The sequence below is a fragment of the Mobula hypostoma genome, chromosome 2, assembly GCF_963921235.1.
Source record: "Mobula hypostoma chromosome 2, sMobHyp1.1, whole genome shotgun sequence".
Taxonomy (NCBI): domain Eukaryota; kingdom Metazoa; phylum Chordata; class Chondrichthyes; order Myliobatiformes; family Myliobatidae; genus Mobula; species Mobula hypostoma.
Genome location: NC_086098.1, coordinates 212,508,161 through 212,528,846, shown reverse-complemented (window position 1 = coordinate 212,528,846; position 20,686 = coordinate 212,508,161). Strand labels below are relative to the sequence as shown.

The 20,686-nt window shown below is 40.8% G+C and overlaps 1 long non-coding RNA gene across 1 annotated transcript; it reads left to right on the top strand.

Annotated features, from left to right (window-relative positions):
- Positions 1–827: 827 nt before the first annotated feature.
- LOC134336757 (uncharacterized) lies at positions 828–5,816 on the top strand. The gene is made up of 4 exons (XR_010015876.1): positions 828–962; positions 1,249–1,484; positions 1,646–1,785; positions 5,133–5,816. It is a non-coding gene; the product is annotated as an uncharacterized LOC134336757 (long non-coding RNA).
- Positions 5,817–20,686: the final 14,870 nt, after the last annotated feature.

Below are 20,686 nucleotides of genomic sequence, written 5' to 3'. Positions count from 1 at the left end.
CATCTTGTATTGCTAAACAGGCTGCATTTCTTGAGATTCCTGAATGAAACAAAATACCCCAACAGTAAGATAGTGGTCTAGGGAGATAAATCCAAATTTGGAAGGACTCCAGATTATCCTGAAGAGTACATTCCTCCTATGAGCTCAGCACTGTGCCTAATCAAGCCTACAATCATCATCTTTTGCATGCCCAAACAGCCTAACCTTGATTTTCAATGTCACCCTTTTGTTCCTGAAAAGCTGCACCAAGCTGGTTTCCAATATGGAGACCTTGACCACAACCTCCACTAGTAACCTTTATGGCATCAGTCTTGCACACCTATTAGGCACACACTACAATTTCCAAGCTCTTCAAAGCCAACATAGAAATACTTCTGAGATAATGTGGCATTTATTAGAAATTCACTGGAATGACATCATAACTGAATTATCCAAATCTTCATATTCTAATACAAAAAGGCTGATTTGTGTATTCTTAGTTTGGCGTTACTTGCTAATTACTACACCAAAGCTACCTTAGATAAGGGTTTCATATTAACATATTGCAGACCATTTTTGCAGATTAGAGCTGATTCAGACTGACTATTTCCTGTAGCAGTTTGTTTAATATTAATATATCATATTAAATGAGAGTTCTTTGTCATGACCATATTTAGTAAACAGTGCATTGTGAAATGGTCTAAAGATCACCCATAAAAATCTGTCAATTAAACATCTCATCAAAAGCAAAACAGTGAAGTGAAATCACAGGACTGTAATAATTAACGCATTATGTTATTTATAGATAGTTTCCTAGCAATATATATTTCTTTTCACCAGGTCATAGAGTCATGTAGTGTGGAAGCAGGTCCTTTTGCCCAGCTGATCCCTGCCAGCCACGCCACGATTCCTCATTTGCCTGTGTTTGGCCCATTTTGCAACTGAAAAATAATCCTTTCTTCTGAAGAAGATCCATCTTTCAAGTAAGACATTAAACCCAATCTTTGGATGATCTTTCCCTTGGGATAGTACCATGTGTCATCCAGCAGAGAACCTGTCATGACTCGGTTTATCTCATGTGAGTGGTGGTACCTTAAACAGTGCAGTGCCCACCCAACTGTTCAAACTAGAGTTTTTTTTTGTGTGTGTGTGTCTGTATTTTATCGCCATCTTCTATATGCTATGTGTGCCTTGTGTTGTGTGTGATTGTTGGTACTGAATTTTTCACCTTGACCCTGGAGTAACGCTGTTTCATTTGGCTATATTCAGGGGTATTCATGTATGGGTGAATAACAATTAAACTTGAACTTGAACTGACGCAGAAAGCATCAGAGGCATCGGCAGCAGCGGAAGGCAAGTGGAGCACCAGCAAACGCAGTGAGTTCTTTCTCCTTGCGTGGTGGTTCTTCTTGAAAACAGTAGCCAGTGCGCAGGTGGGGGAAGCATCAGCAGCTTCGGCAACAGCGGAACAACAGTGGAAGGCAAGCGGAGCACCACCAAACGCAGTGAGTTCTTTCTCCCTACATGGGGGTTTTTCTTAAAAACAGTAGCCAGTGCATAGGCGCGGAAAGCGTTAGAAGCATCAGTGACAGTAGAAGGCAGGCGGAACAACACCAAATGCGGCAAGTTCTTTTTCCTTGTGTGTTTTTTTTTCTTTTTTTTTAAGCCTTAGAAGAGAGACGGGGTCTAGCGGAGTGGCCATTGTTGGAGCAACCATCAATGGAGTGGGGGCTAGAGTCAGAGTGGGAATTTAGAGGCTTTGACTCAAGAGGCTTCGTCGAGAAGAGGTTGAGGCCAAACAAACAGGTAAGAAGGGTAGGTTTTTCCTTCCGTTATAGCTGATTTGGTTTTGGTCGACCATAGTACAGTGCAGGCGGGATGGCAGATATGGCAGTAGAATGCTCCTCCTGTAGGATGTGGGAGTTCATGGAACCTGATGGTCTCACTGATGACTACACTTGCAGGAAGTGCAGCCAACTCCAGCTCATGAAAGACCGCATTACAGAGCTGGAGCTGGAGTTGATGAACTAAGGGTCATCCAGGAGGTTTGCCAATTGATAGATAATACATTTGAGCAAGTGTACCCAGAGTACAGAATTCTGGAAGTAGATGGGTAAACACCGAGAGAGGTAAAGAGAGAAAGAAATCAGCGCAGGGTCCCTCTGTGGCCATTCCCCTCAGCAACAGATATACCCCTTTGGATACTGCGGAGGGCGATGACCTATCTGGGCAAGGCAGCAGCAGCCAGACCAATGGCGCTGTGGTTGGTTCTGAACCTCAGAAGGCTAGGGTGAAGTCAAGTGGAGCAATAGCGATAGGGGACTTGATAGTTAGCGGGACAGATAGGAGATTCTGTGGCAGCAAAAGAGACACCAGGATAGTGAATTGCCTCCTGGGTGCTAGGGTTCAGGATGTCTCTAAGCGGTTGCAGAATATTATTGAAGGGGACGGTGAGCAGCCAGAGGTCACGGTGCATATTGGTACCAATGACATAGGCAGGAGAGGGGCAGAGGTCCTGCGCAGTAAGTTTTAGGGAGTTAGGAAGGAGGCTGAAGAGTAGGACCTCCAAGGTGGTCATCTCCAGATTACTTCTGGTGCTACGAGCTAGGGAAGGACAGAACAGAAAGACAACACAGACAAATGAGTGGCTGAGGAGATGGTGCAGAGGGCAGGGTTTCAAGTTCTTGGAACTTTGGAAACCTTTTTGAGCAAGGGGTGACCTGTACAAGTGGAACGAGTTGCACCTCAACTGAAGGGGAACCAGTATCCTGGGAGTGAGGTTTGCTCATGCTACTGGGGAGGGCATTCCCATTCTGATATGTCTATCCACGGCCTCCTCTACTGTAAAGATGAAGCCACACTCAGGTTGGAGGAACAACACCTTATATTCTGTCTGAGTAGCCTCCAACCTGATGGCATGAACATTGACTTCTCTAACTTCCGTTAATGCCCCACCTCCCCTCGTACCCCATCCGTTATTGCCCATCCTCTGGGCTTCCCCCTTCCCTCTTTCTTTCTCCCTAGGCCTCCCGTCCCATGATCCTCCCATATCCCTTTTGCCAATCAACTGACCAGCTCTTGGCTCCATCCCTCCCCCTCCTGTCTTCTATCATTTTGGATCTCCCCCTTCCCCTCCCACTTTCAAATCTCTTACTATCTCTTCTTTCAGTTAGTCCTGACGAAGGGTCTCGGCCCGAAACGTCCACTGTACCTCTTCCTAGAGATGCTCCCTGGCCTGCTGCATTCACCAGCAACTTTTATGTGTGTTGCTTGAAATTCCAGCATCTGCAGATTTCCTCGTGTTTGCGGGTTTATACTGAGGTGGTTTCAATAGGGTCTTTTAAGAGACTCTTAGATAGGTACATGGTGGTTAGAAAAATAGAGGGCTATGAGGTAGGGAAATTCTAGGTAGTTTCTAGAGTAGGTTAAGTGGTCAACACAGCATTGTGGACTGAAGGACCTGTAATGTGCTAGAGATTTCTATGTTCTATAAGTTCAAATCTCTGAAATGGGATTTGAATCTACAACCTTCAATTCCTAGATAGGATATGATACCTTGAAAAAATATTAGTTAATAACTCTTACTAAAATTTATCAACTTAGAAAATAATTTTGTAGATTATTAAATTAATATTAATATTATAAAGTCAAAATTTTTATTACAAATTGGACATTTATGTTCACATAATTCCCAAAAGAACGTTCAACACACACACACACACAGACACACAGACACACACACACACACACACACACACACACACACACACACGCATTCACTCAGTCATAAATATAGATATACTATAACACAATAAATATGCACTCCTAAGTATTTAACATTATCATTACCAATTTCCAATAATAGTAATTTTGGTCCTTCTGCATTTCTGCAAGTTGTCTAGAAATTCCATTGCATGACAAAGTGTTTTTAAGTGCTACATGGTAGTGAAATCTGGAAACCAACTATAAAATCATCAAAGACTTTGAGTAGATAGAGTGGAGTTTGGGAGTTTCAGCAAATGTGTGATATGCTTAGGCAGTTTGTCCTCAGGTTGGAGGCGTGTGTGTGGACGTGAAGGGGCTTGTTTTGCTGTTGTTATTTTCTTCCGTTACAGTTGTTTGAGTTGTTCAGTTGACCGTTGTGGACATGCTCTGTTGATGCCGGAATGTGTGGTGACACCTGCAGGTTACCCCCAGCACACACTTATGTTGTGTTGGTGGTTAATGCAAATGACACTTTTCACTGTATGCTTCAATGTAGATGTGATATATAAGTGAATCTGAACCTATAAAAGGCAATAATGAAAACCAAAAAAATGTAACACAAGAATCACATCTCTGTGGTGTTGTATTATTCTAATTATGCACTTTGAACACAGCATGGGCCTTGAACACAGAAGGAATGTGAAGGCATTTGTTAACACGGGTTAAAGAGTTATTACTCTCTGAGTCATTGTTGGATAGCGCAGCAGTGAAATATTCTGAATCTTGAAAGGATAACCTCATTTTTGAATTTTAACGATGGTCTCAGTATCTTCAAGGCAAGCACCTTTCATTCTTAGCATGCTTATCACCCCTACCAATCTCTGAGTACCATGCCCATGTATGGTAACAGTGCCCCATTAATTGTTGATAACAGCTCCAATCACCTGTTGCTACCTCTTATTCACCACAAAATGATTCCACTATTTGTAGGGTCTCAGCCTGAAACTTTGACTGTTTATTCTGCTCCATGGATGCTGCCTGATTTCTGAGTTCCTCCAGCATTTTGCATGTGTTGCTCAAGATTTCCAACATCTGCAGAATTTCTTGTGCTTTTGAGGTAGCAATTCCTGTAAGGCCAGGAGATTGTGCTGTGAAATTCTTGCTTCTTTTGTGATTTTGTGACCAACACATGTTTTCTGCACATAAGTGCAGAGGCACAGGAGCAACAATTCTACCTTCCCTTTCGTATGTGAGAAAAGTGTTAACCTCCCCCACATAGCTCAGTCTTACCCCTGGACTATTTTAATTTATGTTTTTAAGCAGAGAAAAATATGTAGGCCCATGTGTTCTGTTCCACACTTTCAACATGAAAATGATGAGTATGTATGGCATAAATGTACTTCTATGTGCATTTGTCAAAGCGTTTAATATGCTTATTTCTCTAACAGAGGCAGCTATTGCACAAATGAAGTAAGGATACGCTGAGGATTTTACAAGATTATTTCACCAAGTTCACTTTCTATTGCAAGGAAATTCTAGATTAAAGAGAGGATGTAAAGCAGCTGTCAACTTCCTCTTTGCTGGAACTCTTCTACTTTGTTTTTGCACATTGTTTTCATTGTTTATTTCTAAATGATAAAGCAACTTAATACTGCATAACTAAACTGGGCTTAAAGGAAAGCAAAAAAACTAAAATAAATTGTCTCACTGCTGGAACATGAAGTTGCAGTAAGTGTTTTTCAGTCAGATTTGGAGTCAGCATGAAATTAATGCAACAAACTTGCGATCATAATATTTAAAAATGTGGATTTACAATCATTAATTTAACTGTTTCATAAGGAAAATAATGAACTAGAATAATAGCTCCATAAAATGAAAGTGCAGCATAAATGATACAAATTATCAACATTATAATTGTCTGGGACCTCCATATATTGTGCTATACTGCTTAATTGTGGCATTGCAAATTCATTAATCAAGTTCAAATTCAAGTTTAAAATCATTCATCCATACACACGATGGCTGGTTCTTTGCTTACAAATATCAGGAGGGAAATAACCATCACTGTAGGACTTTTCTTCCTGCCTGTGCCGCGTAGGTTTATAGCGAGGATTGGTGCACGCGGACCGATTTCACTCTTAATGCCGGGGGGACGTTCCATGATGGCACAGTGAGCTGTGACGACTGTGGTGACCATCAGGATGTAGGTTAAGTATCGGAGTTTTCCTTCTCCTAGACAGACTGCCTGGCAGGGCCAGTAGTCCCAACTACCTGGGTTTTGAATTGGAGTTGTCCTTCTCCTCGGCTGGCTGCCAGCCAAGACTGATGAGTCCAGCCCGCCCGCCCAGTTATACTGCTGGACGCTCATTCACGCCATGACATAGCAAACTCAGTAAGAACAGGGACACCACATGAAGGTGTTGCTATGGGCACAGTAGCGTAGGAGAGGCCATATGCAAGTAACCTCCTGCTTTGCAAGCCAAACAGTGGCCCTGAAGTGCTCACAACACCTGGAAAGAAGAGGCTATAGAAGAAACTTCACCATCCTTAAGTGAGTAGGACATCCAGCCCAGGATTTACCTGTCCCCATACACATGTATACAGCTAAACAAAACAGCTTTCCTCCATAGCTAAGGTGCAAAACACGGTCCATACAGTCACACACAGTACACTGCAGACATAGTTATGATCACAGGTACAGTCATAAAAACTATCTGAACAAGCCACTGAGTGGCAAAGCCTGAAGATTGATAGTGCATACAATGTCATGGAGTCACGCTTCTGCAAGAACAAGTAGGAAGCAGTTCCTCATCTTGCACTGGGTCAGCCACAGCGAAGGTAATCCAGCTCGTCTTCCATGGAGCAAGCGCTGGAGAGCAGCAACAACGGGAGGGCCAGCCTTCAATGCAGCATGCCTGGCGTGCCTTGGTCTCTCCCACGCCACCTCCAGCATCTCCTCCCCTGGGTGCCTGTAAAAGGCGACACCACGACATCAGGGTCTGGTCCGCGCAACTGCCCTGTTGTTTGTCAATGAACCAATGAACCAGAATTGCATTATTTTATATTACCAATATCCAACAACATCTTGTAATCACAGAAAAAACCCCAAGGAAACCTATACTACAGATTCACAATATTTTATATAAATATCTATTATCTAAATCAGCGGTCCCCAACCACTGGGCCGTGGACCGGTACCGGGCCACAAAGCATGTGCTACTAGGCTGCGAGGAAACGATATGATTTGGTGATATGAGTCAGCTGCACCTTTCCTCATTCCCTGTCATGCCCACTGTTGAGCCATTACGCATGCGAGGTCATTACCCACACGTCATCCATGTCAGCGTGGGAAGGAGATCAAATCCTCGAGCTTGCAAATGACGGCGGGCTGGAAAGTATTTTTGACATAACATCTCTGCCTGCATTCTGGATCAAAGTCAAGGCTAAATATCCTGAGATAGCCACGAAAGCACTGAAAACGTTGCTTCCATTTCCAACATACCTCTGCAATGAATGCGACTAAAACTAAATTGCAGAATAGACTGGACATAAGGAACCCTGTTCGACTATCACTGTCTCCCGTCACCCTTCAATAGGACTGTCTTGTTGCAGGAAAACAAGCCCAGGGTTCCCACTGATTCAGTGATATTGGTGTGTTGCAATGATTTTATATGTTCACGTGGGGAAAATATGTGCTACTTGTTTAATATCCAAATGTTACTTTAAATGTTATGATGCTATTGACTTCTATAACCATATAACAATTACAGCACGGAAACAGGCCATCTCTGCCCTTCTAATCCGTGCCGAACGCTACTCTCACCTAGTCCCACCGACCTGCACTCAGCCCATAACCCTCCATTCCTTTCCTGTCTATATACCTATCCAATTTTTCTTTAAATGATAATATCGAACCTGCCTCTACCACTTCTACTGGAAGTTCGTTCAACACTTACTTCAACCTCCCCTGATAATTGACTTATCACTATATTCATGCGAGGAAAATATGCGCTGTGTGTTTAATATTAAATTCGTTAAAGAAACCCTTTTAGAAAGGAAATTGAATGTATTGGCCACTTATCACCGATATTCCGGTCGTGATTAACAACCCGCCCCCGCCGAACAGAATCACCAAAAATGACCTGTAGAAAAAAATCGTACACGCATGTGCACTGGTGCCCGCGCAAGGCTTCATGGTCATTGTAGTCTTTCTCGGGGTAAGCGCAAGATATTTGACTGCTACTCTTGTCCGTTGGCAACCCTACCACCAACCACCCCCCCGCCACCCCGGTCGGCCGGTCCGCAAGAATATTGTCAATACGAAACCGGTCCGCAGTGCGATAAAGGTTGGGGACTCCTGATCTAAATCTCCTACTTAAAACACTGCAATGCAATTTGATGATGCACAAATATTGAAATTACCATAATTTTCTAGGCTAGATTTGTTATTTCATGAATGTTAAGATTGTCAGACTCAATAACCATGAATCCCTACGGCAGAATTCATTCTAACTATTTCCTGAATAGGAGTTGATGATACCCAGAAGAATGTCCATTTTTTTTCCTTCTCCGTGGATGTGAGTAACATCATACTCCCTTACCAGTCCCTAGGTGTAAATGGTTGTAAATTCACAGGCATACTGTAAGAGAGTAAGTAAATGCAAGCCTTTTTGTTCCAACTGATTAGTGTCTGGTTGGAATTGCTTAACTAAAACTGGACCATTAACAGTATCGATAGTTAAGGATGTCTTGTCTTCAAACCACATAAGTACAATGAATGAGCAGGGGTGAAGTGATTTTTGTTTATGAAAGGCAGGAGAATTTCAGACTTTCCTGGTGTCTCCACAGGTGAGTGCTACCTTGTATTTTAGTGTGAAACTAAACAGGGAGATCCAGGGCTGGTTCTGGCCAAGTCTGGTGTTCGGCAAGTTAGGTAAACTGGAAGGTCTTAATAACCTTGCACATTTGTGAGGGGAGTACAAGAATGTAAGGAAGGAACTGAAGTAGCTGGGAATTAAAGAATAAAAAAAGGCTTTTGCTGATACTGATACAGTGTAATAACATCAAAACATCATTTGCAGTGATCAAAACATCATGAACTTTAGCACATATTAAAGCGTTGCTTTTACGGTAACATCTTTCACATCTTTTTTTCAGGAAATCTCAAAGCACTTAACAGCAAAATAAATACTTTTGAAGTCACTGCAGTAACTAGGAAACAGGAACCCAATTTGCACTCAACAGTTCATTCTAACAGTAATGTGATGATGGCCAGACAATTTGTTTTATACATGTTCTTTGAATTCAATAATAATTAGATGGGTTGAAGTAGTAATTCTCTTCCAAATCAAGAATCAGAATCGGGTTTATCAATGGTGTTATGTTTTTTGGCAGCAGTACAAAGCAAGTCATAGAATTACTCTAAGTTGCAATCAATAAATAAGTAAATAATGTGAAAGAGGAATAGCAAGGGAGTGTTCATGGACTGTTTAGAAATCTGATGGCAGAGGCGTAGAAGCTGTCCCTAAAATGTTCAGTTGGGCCTTCAGGCTCCTGTATCTCCTCCCCAATGGTGGTATGAGAAAAGGGCATGTCCCGGATTCCTAGAGACCTTAATGATGGATGCCACCTTCTTGAGGTTCCGCTTTTTGTCCTTGAAGAGGGGAAGATTTGTACTCGTAATGGAGCTGGCTGAGTCTACAACCCTTGGCAGCCTCTTTTGGTTCTGCACATTGGAGCCTCCCTACCAGACGATGATGCAAGTATTCAGAATGCTTTCCACCGTTTGTCTGTGGAAGTCTGCTAGAGTATTTGGTGATGTATCAAATCTCCTTAAACTCCTAATGAAATAGATCCACTGGTGTATCTTCACCAGTGTGTTGGGCCCAGGATCCTCTGAGATGTGAATGGCCAGGAATTTGAAGCTGCTTACTGTTTCTCCCACTGACCTCTCAGTGAGGACTGTTGGCTCTTCTCCTAACTTCCCCTTTTTGAAGTCCACAACAAATTCCTTGCTGTTGCTGACAGTGAGTGCAAGGTTGTTGTTACAACGCTACTCAACTAGCTAATCTATTTCACTCTTGTACTCCTCTTTGTCGCCAATTGAAATATTGCCAATAACAATGGTTTCATCAGCTAATTTATAGATGCCAATTGGTCTACGTCTAGCAGTGCATTCATGAGTGTAGAGAGAGAGAGAGAGTAGAGCAGTGGACTAGGCACACATCCTTGAGATGATCTCCCAATGAAGAAGTCAAAGATCTGTTGCAGACGGAGGTACAGAGGACAAGGTGTTGAAGCTTGTTGATTAGTACTGAATGGATGACAGTAGTTGACAAACAGCAGCCTGATAAATATGTTGCTGTTGTCCAGGCACTCCAAAGTTGAGTGGAAAGCCAATGTAACTACGTCTGTTGTAGAGCTATTGTGGCGGTAAGCAAATTGAAGTGAGTCCAGGTCCTCTTTCTAGCTAGTTATTTCTAGCCTAACCAACCTTTTGAAGCATCTCATCACAGTAGCATGCACAAAATGCTGGAGCAACTCAGCAGCTCAGGGAGCATCTATCGAACTGAATAAACAGGTGATGTTTTGGGCCAAGACCCGTCTTCAGGAGGAAGGGGGAAGATGCCAGAATAAACAGGTTGGGGGAGTGGAAGGAGGCTAGCTGGAAGTTAATAGGTGAAGCCAGGCAGTGGGAAAGGTCAAGGTCTGGAGAAAAAGGAATATGATAGGAGATGAGAGTGGACAATAGGAGAAAGGGTAAGAGGAGGGGACCCAGAGGGACTGATAAGCAGGTGAGAAGTGGTAAGAGGTCAGAGTGGGGAATAGAGTGGGAGGAATGTTTTACAAGAAGGAGAAATCAATATTCATGCCATCAGGTTGGAGGCTACCTAGACCGAATATAAGTTGTTGCTCCTCCACCCTAAGGGTGGCCTCATCTTGGTACAAGAGGAGCCCATGGATGGACATGTTGGAATTGGAATGGGAATCAGAATTTGGCCACTGGGAAGTTATGTTTGTGGTTCATGGAGCAGAGGTGCTTGATGAAGGGGCTCCCCCAATTTATAATGGGTATCACCAATGTAGAGGAGGCCGTAACGGGAGCACCGGACACAATAGATGATCCCAGTAGAATCACAGGTGAAGTATAGCCTCACTTGGAAGGACTATTTGTGTCCCTTAATGAAGGTGAGGGAGGAGGTGCATGGACAGGTGTAACACTTAGGCTGCTTGCAAGGATAAGTGTTCGGAGGGAAATTAGTGGCGAGGGACAAGTGGACAAGGGAATTGCAGAGGGGATGATCCCTTTGAGAGCAGAGGGGGGAAGGTAAAAATATGTTTAGTGGTAGGATCCCTTTGGGGATGGGAGAAGTTGTGGGGGATAATATGTTGGATGCAGAGGCTGATGGGTTGGTAGGTAAGAAAAGATTAACTCTGTCACTGTTGAGGTGGCGGGAAGATGGGATGAGCGCGGATGTTTGGGAAATGGAGGGAGGGAAACCCCATTCTTTGAAGAAGGGTATCTCAGATGTCCTGGAAAGGAAAGTCGCGTCCTGGGAACAGATGGATTCATCACAGTAGGTGTGAATGCTACTGAGGGATAGTCACAGAGGCAGCTCACCTTGTTCTTCTTGGGCACCGGTACGAATGACGCCCTTTTGAAGCATCTGGGAACCTTTGATTGAAGCAGTGAGAGGTTGAAGATGTCCTTGTACACGCCAGCCAGTTGATTGGCACAGCTTTTCAGGAAATCTCAAAAGGTACAGCATCCAAACCTAATGCTGAAGAGAAGTTTCACCCTCTTGAAGGAGATTCTGACATTGGCCTCCAAGACAGAGATCACAGAGTAGCTAGGTGTTGTGGGTATTTGTACACATTCTCCTTTTCGATGTGGCTTTTATATCCTGGAGAGTGGAAACAAGCACTATTTAAAAATGTCATTGGAAAGTGTCATTTACTCAGTATCAGCCTTGATTGTACTTCCCAAGACTTTAAGGTAAATCTTGAGCCATAATCTTCTGACTCAAAGTGCTACCAATTGAACCACAGCTGACACTGCAGCTAAACAGATTATTAGCTTACACTCTAATGAAATGCACGACTGGAGGAGGCACGTTGCGAGTTTTGAAATACTACACTGAACTAGGCTAGACTGAATCTTAAAATTGCCCAGCATGTGTGAAGTCTGTTGCCAGAGATCACAGGGAAAGAAACAGTGAAATATGGCATTAATATATCAAATGGTGACTCTCTTTTTATACAAAATCATTACTTGGAAAAGCTTCAAAGGTTGTGATAGCTGACATTTATATCTGGTTACTAAATTAACCTCTAACAGAGGTCGCTGTATTTACTTTCCATTTGCCAATAATGGTCATGTAGAATTAAGTTTGATTGTTTTCAAGCTTTCTTACTCAGAGTTCATAATTTCATATAATAGTTACTAGTGTATAGTATTTTTCCAATAAGCAAGTACATCTAAGTTAATATGACTTAATACAATTCAAAGGTATTTAGTTTAGAATTACCACACAACTTAACACAGAAGCATCTGTCAGCCTTATCTAACTATAATGGCCAAGAGTATTGTGTCTGAACCTGTGAGATCTTTGTAATGTACAGCAATCTGTATTTTATAATTCTGAATACAGAACTGTAAAAAATCCAGTAAAACATTTAACATTTATAGGAATTAAATTAAATTTTGACAATATTAAATAAATGTTTTTCCTTATCAGTGTATAGTCAGTCTTCCATTAAAGCAGATAATAGATCTTTTCTTTCAAAGTTAGGAAGGCTGACAAAAAATATTTGCTCAAAAAATACATTCTCATAAAATGATTGGCTAGTTATACATATTGAAATATGAATGCACGAAAGTGGCAACTCCTTTAATCAGTAAAACAATTAATGTATCAGTAAAACAATTAATAATGTTAAGAGGATTTAAAGAGCTCCATTAAATAATCTTTCTGCGTGATCTTCTGACATTAGGTGCCTTTGGTTAGAATCCAAATTAAATTTGAAATATACTGAATGAATATTAAGGAACACCAGTTCAGATTAAAAGATGTAAATGCTTCAGTGATGTATAATTAATGCTTGTTAATGTAACTGCTAATGACAGTTATTTTTAACTGACATTTTCTGAAACATTTTAGGCAGTCTACTGAGATTGAGGATGACTTGTTTCTCTAGGTTCAGTGCAGTATCTACAGACTCTCCCACAGGGAGGATAGGTGGAGCTTGACTGGTGAGTAGATTGTTCCGTGCTCCTTTGCTGCCTGCACATACTTCCATCAGATGGTTCAGGATGCTCAATATCTTCCTGTCTACTTGTCTGACAATTTGGAGGATCTTGTTAATGGGCTTCTTGAAACTCAGTGATGAAGTTATTTTGAAAAAGTTCTGAAGAGTTTTTTTGCAGCATTTTCTCTGTTCTTAAAGAAATGTCCTGAGGTGACTGGTCCTGAAATATTACTTTTATTTCAGGATACTTTTATCAAACTTGTGGATGACGTGGCCATCGGATTGGAACTGGCTAATGTGCGATAGAAGCCTTAAAGCTGGCAGGATTTTGACCAGCAAGAGATGCTGAAACTGCTCTGTCTAACTTGCCAGCAGAATTAATGGCTTTTTCAATGACAACATTGGTTAAACTACTCCAGTGCTCTGTGGTACCTACTGTTGGTAGTCCATGCCTCAGAAACAATTTAGAGGACAGGAATGTTGTCCTCAATATCTGCCTTGGGTAAGGTATGGACATTGATATGTAAAGTGAGCCAGAATCTCACCTTGTTAGGGATATTGTGCACCAGGTGGAAGTTGGCAAGGCTAAGGTTGTTTGTCTTCATGTGTGAGGCCCATGATCTTGATGCCTTCGGTGAAAGCGTAAGTGATAGTTTAGAGCTAGCCATTCAATTGTGAACAGGCGCAAGAATTTCTGTGACTGTGAGGGCTTTTCTAGGTCATAGTTGATTAGTTATCCATTTAAGTCAATATTGTTGGGTTGTAGGTTAATGAAGTTCATGGAACGTTTTGTCAAGAAGTGAGTAGTAAGAAATTCCTTCAAAGATTTGAACAGTATCTATATAAAGATGCTTCTTTTAATGTGTTTGTCATGTAATTCATATTGTAACCCTCATTGTCAGGCGATTGCTAAGGTGAATTTACACCAAAGTCTGTTTAAGCAGTTAGTCTTTCTACCTAGAGATTTAAAAAAAATAGTTGCTAAGTAAGATTTCTGTATTTAGCTTATGAGGACTTGCAGGTGTAATGAGTCACTATGTGAGAGGGACCAATTTTTTCTGAATATATCTCCCTGTGAGAAGTTCTACTCAACATCTTCAATGCTAAAAGCTTTTCAAAGGGGTTTGGGCTGAAAATGTCTGCCACAGGATTCAACTTCCAAATAATTTTACAAGCTCAGCTCAACTTAAGCATAACAAATAAAGCTGGACCTAAGTATTACAGTACTGTGCAAAAGTCTTAGGCACCCTAGCTATATATCCATATGTGCCTAAGACTTTTGCAGAGTACTGTATTTAAGAAAAAAAATCAATCTAATTATTTTGATTGCCTTTCCAGCCTCTTTAAAACCCTTCAACTTTGTAAGGTTATTCAAGAAATTCTGTATACTTTGTCATCAGATTCAATTGTGTGCAAGAGTGAGCTGTTATTCTGAATACTTCAGAGAGTAATCACTACCCTCTGGAAATATTGCTATGCATTGTTGTTTGCAAATCATGTCCATGTGCCCAATCATTTTGTGTCAGTGATGCACAGGATGATGTAATTCCCTGTAACAAAATCCCTTTCTATTGTGTTGTTTTGAGAGTGACTGCTAAAGGGTTCTTCATAGCCAATTTAGTCTTTCAAGTCTTCAGAATTCAACTCTTGATTGGGTTCCTGAGAATTTAAATCTAATGCTTGTTTTTTGTTGTTTACGTCATAAGAGTCACAGAGTCAGCACAGAATCAGGTGCCTTGGTTCACTGTATCCATGTCTATCTCAACTAATACCATTTACCGGTATTTGGTCTGCAGTCTTTAATGCCTTGGTGATTCAAGTGCTCATCCAGATGCCCGTTAAATATTGTGAGCATCTTTCTTTACAACCCGCTAAAACCATGAAATCCAGATTCCAGCCGTTCACTGGATAAATTTGCTTTCCTCAACTCTCCTCTAAATCTTATTCCTATCCAAAACTTATGCCCTCTGGTATTAAACAATTCAGTTACTTGGGTATATTTTCCAGTATCTACTCTATCTCTGCCCCTCCAATTCGGTATACTTCTATTGGGTCCTTCCCCAACACAGCGGCAAACCCTCACTGACCATCCCTGCTCTCCAGCACACTTTCTGTTCACACACATGACCCACCCACCAACTGGCCAGGTTCCAAGACACCCCATGATGGGGTGAATTTGGTGAGAGACTCCAGTTCTAGTTAGTACAAGTATGTCCATGTCAAAGTGACAATAGAATTAGTCATAACGTTCAGCCTCATCCCTACTTACATTACTGATTGCCTCCCTATAATCTGGCAAACATACCATTAGGTTCAAGAACAGTTATTACCCTACAACCATCAAGCTCCTGAACCAGCACGGATAACTTCACTCACCTCAACTCTGAACTGATTCCATAATCTATTGACCCACTTTCAAGGACTCTAGAAATCATATTCTTGGTATTATTTATTCAATATTTATTTTTATCTTTTTAAAAATTTGACAATTTGTCTCCTTTTGCACATATGGATGTTTGTCAGTCATTATGCTCTTTATAAATCCTATTGTCTTTCTTTATTTTCCTGTGAATGCCTGAAAGAAAATGAATCTCAAGGTAGTATATGGTGAGATATACAAACTTTGATAGTAAATTTACTTCAAACTTTGAAACTTCTCAACATTAATTTGTTAGTTGGATAAGGACCTGTGAAAATGAATCCTGGGAAAATGCCAGCACTCTCAAGAGAAAAGGGGGATAGGTTAAAAAATCCAGTGCTTTTGTGCCATTGGATAATGATCTCTTGACAACTCATTCGAATACAATAAATGGTACAAAATAAAAATATTTCTGGTCATGTTTCAGTTCTTAATTTACTGCTTTAAAATAAGGACTCTGGTATTAGAAATACCTATTTTTTATTTCTTTCTGTATTTTTTCCCCATATGTTTGCTATCCACTGATCCTCGCTGGAAAATGCGTATATGAATCTTGAATGGGGATGATATAATCTAAATCATATTTAATATTGCCCTTGCTTGAATAGCTTGTTGACCTTCATTCCACAGGTATAGATTATAAAGATAAGCTTTATTTGTCATATGTAAATTGAAACATATTTCATAACTATATGAAAGATAAATGGAAACAGATTTATATTTCATGATTGTTTATGTGGATAAGATGCACACAAACACAATGGGGGTACACAACAACACAAGAACTAGAGGCATTAGGAAAGTATTTTAAGACACTAAATAATGTTGCTTAATTAAAGTTGCAATCAGAATTAAAAAACAATTCTAGTAAGAGATCTTAAGGGAAACAAAATCCCGGTAATTGGAATGTTAATCAATAACTGATGAAAGATGTTCCATAACATAATGGATAACAAAAAAAAAAGTTATTTAGCAAGAGCCTATGAATGTTTTCAGTTAAAGGTTAAACTGAAGTTGATTTGATCTGTTGTGCTGTGGCTGCATGGTATAACCAGTGCCAGAGTCTAAGTGCAGCCTGTTGCACTTTGGTCAGTTTTATCTGAGTTGTATTTTTAAAATTGTGACAGAACTGAAGGTATGTGTGGGAGTTAACTCTGACAGCTTTTGGAGGGCTAGATACAGAAAACAACTGGATAGTGGCACGTTTTCATACATAGTTGGGACTATATTGTGGTTTTTTTAATGGATTATTAGTTCCTGTACTCCTCCTCACTCTCCTATCCCACATGCACTCTCTTGGATGGAGCAGACATGATAATAAAATAAGGTTTTGTTTTGAAACAGGATTGTAATTTCCAGGGCTAGACAGAGGAACATTATAACTTCTGCGGATGCACTGTTGAAAGCATCCTGATTGATTGCATCATAGTCTGCTATGACATTTTCATTGCACAGGAATGTAAGAGGCTGCAGAGAGAATGTTGTCACACCCTGTCCATCATGGGTGCAGCCCTCCCTACCACAGATAGCACCTGCAGGAGGTGCTGTTTCAAGAAGGTAGCATCCGTCATCAAGTATTCCCCACTATTTGGGTATGCCCTCTTTGCACTGCTACTGTCTTGCAGGAGGTATAGAAGCCAGAAGGGTCACAGTAGCAGGTTCAGGAACAGCTACTTTCCTACAGCCATCGGGTTCCTGAGCTTACCTGCAAAACCCTAATCCTACCTCAAATACAGGATATTGCCCATCACTTCTTTGCACTACAGTGCTTGTCTTCAACTGTGTCCCTGTTTCTTTTTGCACTGAGGTTCTATGTTTGCACATTTTTTTCATCCTACGGTGTAATTTTATCTATAATTTATAGTCTGTGTGATTTCAGTACCTACGTGCCTGTGATCCTGTTGCAGACAAGTTTTTCATTGTAAAGCACCTCACCACACTTGTACGTGAGACAAATAACTTGAGCTGTCTTGATCTGAAGGATGCAGACAGTCACCCATTTGTTCAAAGGTGAAGTAGTGACATACATAGCAAATGGTCAAAAGTCAGAAAAGCGATGATGACTGCTAATTGCAGTGGTCCATTTACAACTCTTCAGAAGGTGAAACCATCCAGATAGCATGACCTAGAAAATACACAGGCATGGTTTAGTGAATGGCAAGTAACATTTGTAGCACACTAATCTCAACAAGAGGAAATCTGTCTACATTTCTTTGACATGCAATGACATTACCTTTGTCTGTTATCCCACCTTCAACATCCGGGTAGGGCATGGGGTCACCATAGATCAAAAATTTAATGAAATCAATCACATCAATAGGGAAGTTCAATTGCTGTGTATCCTGCAGCATGTGATCCATTTTCTGCCTCCCAAATTTTTCTTTCATTAAGTAGGTACAATGCAGAAGTGGGATGGGGTTCAAGTGCTATTGACTTAACTCAATGTGCATAGTTGTGAAGAGGACTAAAAGCTTGATACCACTACAAGCACATCATGGCTAGTGCTGTAGTCAGAAATGAAACGAGTCCTTCAGCCCAGTTGTTTATGAGAGCTAAGATAGCTAGAATACAGAGAAAGACATTTTACTGCCTCCCTTATATAGAATAGTCTTAAACCCATGAAGACCATCAACTGTTTACAAGAATAGTGCTTGCCCTTTATGTCCATGGCAAATAAGATTACACCTTTGCTGGCTGTTACATTCTATGGGGATTTGCTCCCTTTCCAAAATGTCCTACCTCACAGGAATTGTAGCACCAGTCCATCCTGAAAGGGCTTTGAAGCTGAGCATCTTTTTAATATTTATGTTAAGGGCCCCTACTTTTTACATCAGAATCAGAATCAGGTTTATTATCTCCAGCATGTGTCGTGAAATTTGTTAACTTAGCAGCAGCAGTACAATGCAACACATGACAATATAGAAAGGAAAATAAATTAATAAAACAATTACAGTAAGAGTGTGTGTGTGTGTGTGTGTGTATATATATAAAACTATAAACTATATACACTGTATACAATAAATACAAATTATTTCTGTTTTTGCACTATTTTTAATCTATAGTGCAAAAACAGAACTAATTTATATTTTTTAAAAAAGGGATGTAGTGTTTATGGGTTCAATGTCCATTTAGGAATCGTATGGCAGAGGGGGAAAAAGCTCTTCCTGAATTGCTGAGTGTGTGCCTTCAGGCTTCTGTACCTCCTTCCTGATTGTAACAATGAGAAGAGGGCATGTCCTTAATAATGGAAGTTGCCTTCCTGAGGCACCACTCCTTGAAGCTGTCTTGGGTACTGTGGAGGCTAGTACCCAAGATGGAGCTGACTAATTTTAGAACTTTCTGCAGCTTATTTTGGTTTTGTACAATAGTCACCCCCCACCCCCCCCACCCCCCCCCCCCGCCATACCAGACAATGATGAGCCTGTCAGACTGTTCTCCACAGTACATCTATAGAAGTTTTGGAGTGTTCTAGCTGACAAACCAAATCTCTTCTAACTCCAAATGAAATATAGCTGCTGTCTTGCCTTCTTTATAGCTGCATTGATATGTTGGGACCAGGATAGATCCTCAGAGATCTTGACACGCAGGAACTTGAAGCTGCTCACTCTCATCACTATGACTGTAGCCTTCAGATCTTTTACACTCAATTCACCTGCTAATTTTGTATTGAATCCACTTTTCGCACCCATGTAACTCAGCCATGGAGAATGCAACTATGCTACCATTACCGTTTCTGTAAGCCATCACGCTGCCTCCCGAGGACTTTAAGTGTTATCTGCTTCATCAAGTGGTTTTTGCCAGAATTTGCTAATTGGTTTACAGGGTAGTCTCACAGCATTCAATCTTAAAAAAAAGGTTGCTAACTTGCACTTCTTTGCTAATACCTTCAGCCTGATCACATTTATCATTTATTTTGTCTAGTCCCTGGCAGCATGCAAACCTCCAGCTCTCAAAAACTCCAATAGTATAATATAAATATTTAGAAATATAAAACATTTTTTCAAGGTTTTCATCAAATGAGACAATGACTATATTCTTGATGCTGGTGGACTCTTAAATATTTTGTATGTCTCTAACAACAATATTGCCTTCTGTTCTGTATCATCTTCTGAGACTTTGCCCTCAGGAACATTCTTGCTCACTCCAAATGGCACGTTTCTCTTGAATTTACCATATCTTCCATATAAATGCCTGCATCATCACTGCTTTATATAGGAACCCGGTTCTTTATTTTCTTCACAGTGAACCACTGTCCTGCTTTTCCCTCAAGGAGCAACATCAGTGTCAATATGGTTTCTATAGGTTCTTTAGTGCAGCTGTTTACAAACACAAACTACCATGATACAGCTATCAACAGAGCATCCTTTATTAAATACATTAATACTCCACTAATGGGAGTGTCTGGTACAATGTATCAAAAATCATACAGTATCACATGATACACTCAATGCTTAAAGCTAATAATAACATGAGAAAATCTGCTGATACTGGAAATCCAAGCAACACACACAAAATGACAGCATCTATGGAAAAGAATCAACAGTGACGTTCTGGGCTGAGACCCTTCATCAGGACTGAAGCTAATACTTATGCTTTTATGCAGTACATCAACAGCACTGTGGCAGTGCATTCAATACTGAGACTGTAAAAATTAATGAATGTGCTGGTGGCGCATGTTAGAGTAATTTTTGGGTTTAGGTCATTTACACTTAGCAAATGACTTTGGCCACCAGTCTTCTGTTCATTGACAATGTACTGTGGATTGCGTTTATAACAATGCGTTTCCTAAAAGCTGTGAATGCCAGAATCCCAGTCCATTTGTAACAAATGCATTTCCTAAAAGCTGTGAATGTCAGTCCAGACGCTGCTGGCGCCGGTTGGATAGATGTAATCAGAAGGTGTGAAGTTTGCATGTAGCCTCAAAGGAAAGCATTGTCTATACTTTGTAAATATGGATTACCCTTTTGTGTTTAGTAAGTAAATATTGAGCCCCACGCTAGGCCAGCAGTCCTTTCCACCAAAAGTGTCTTGGTATGATGATGCTTGCTGTACCTGGTTTTGTCAAATAAAGAAACTGCTTTGTATCTATCAGTAACTCTCTCTCCGGTGATTTCATTCACGCAACAACAGCACACACGTACCACAAATAAAATAAATAAACGGTAATGAGAAGGTGTAAGTTTTGTGGATCTGATTGGAAATGAAGCCATCAGGAAGGAGGTACAGAGCTTTTGCTTCTACACCATAAGGTTCAGCAACAGTTATTACTCCTCGACCATCAGACTCTTGATTCAGAGTGCATAACTTCACTCTCCCATTACTGAACTGATTCCA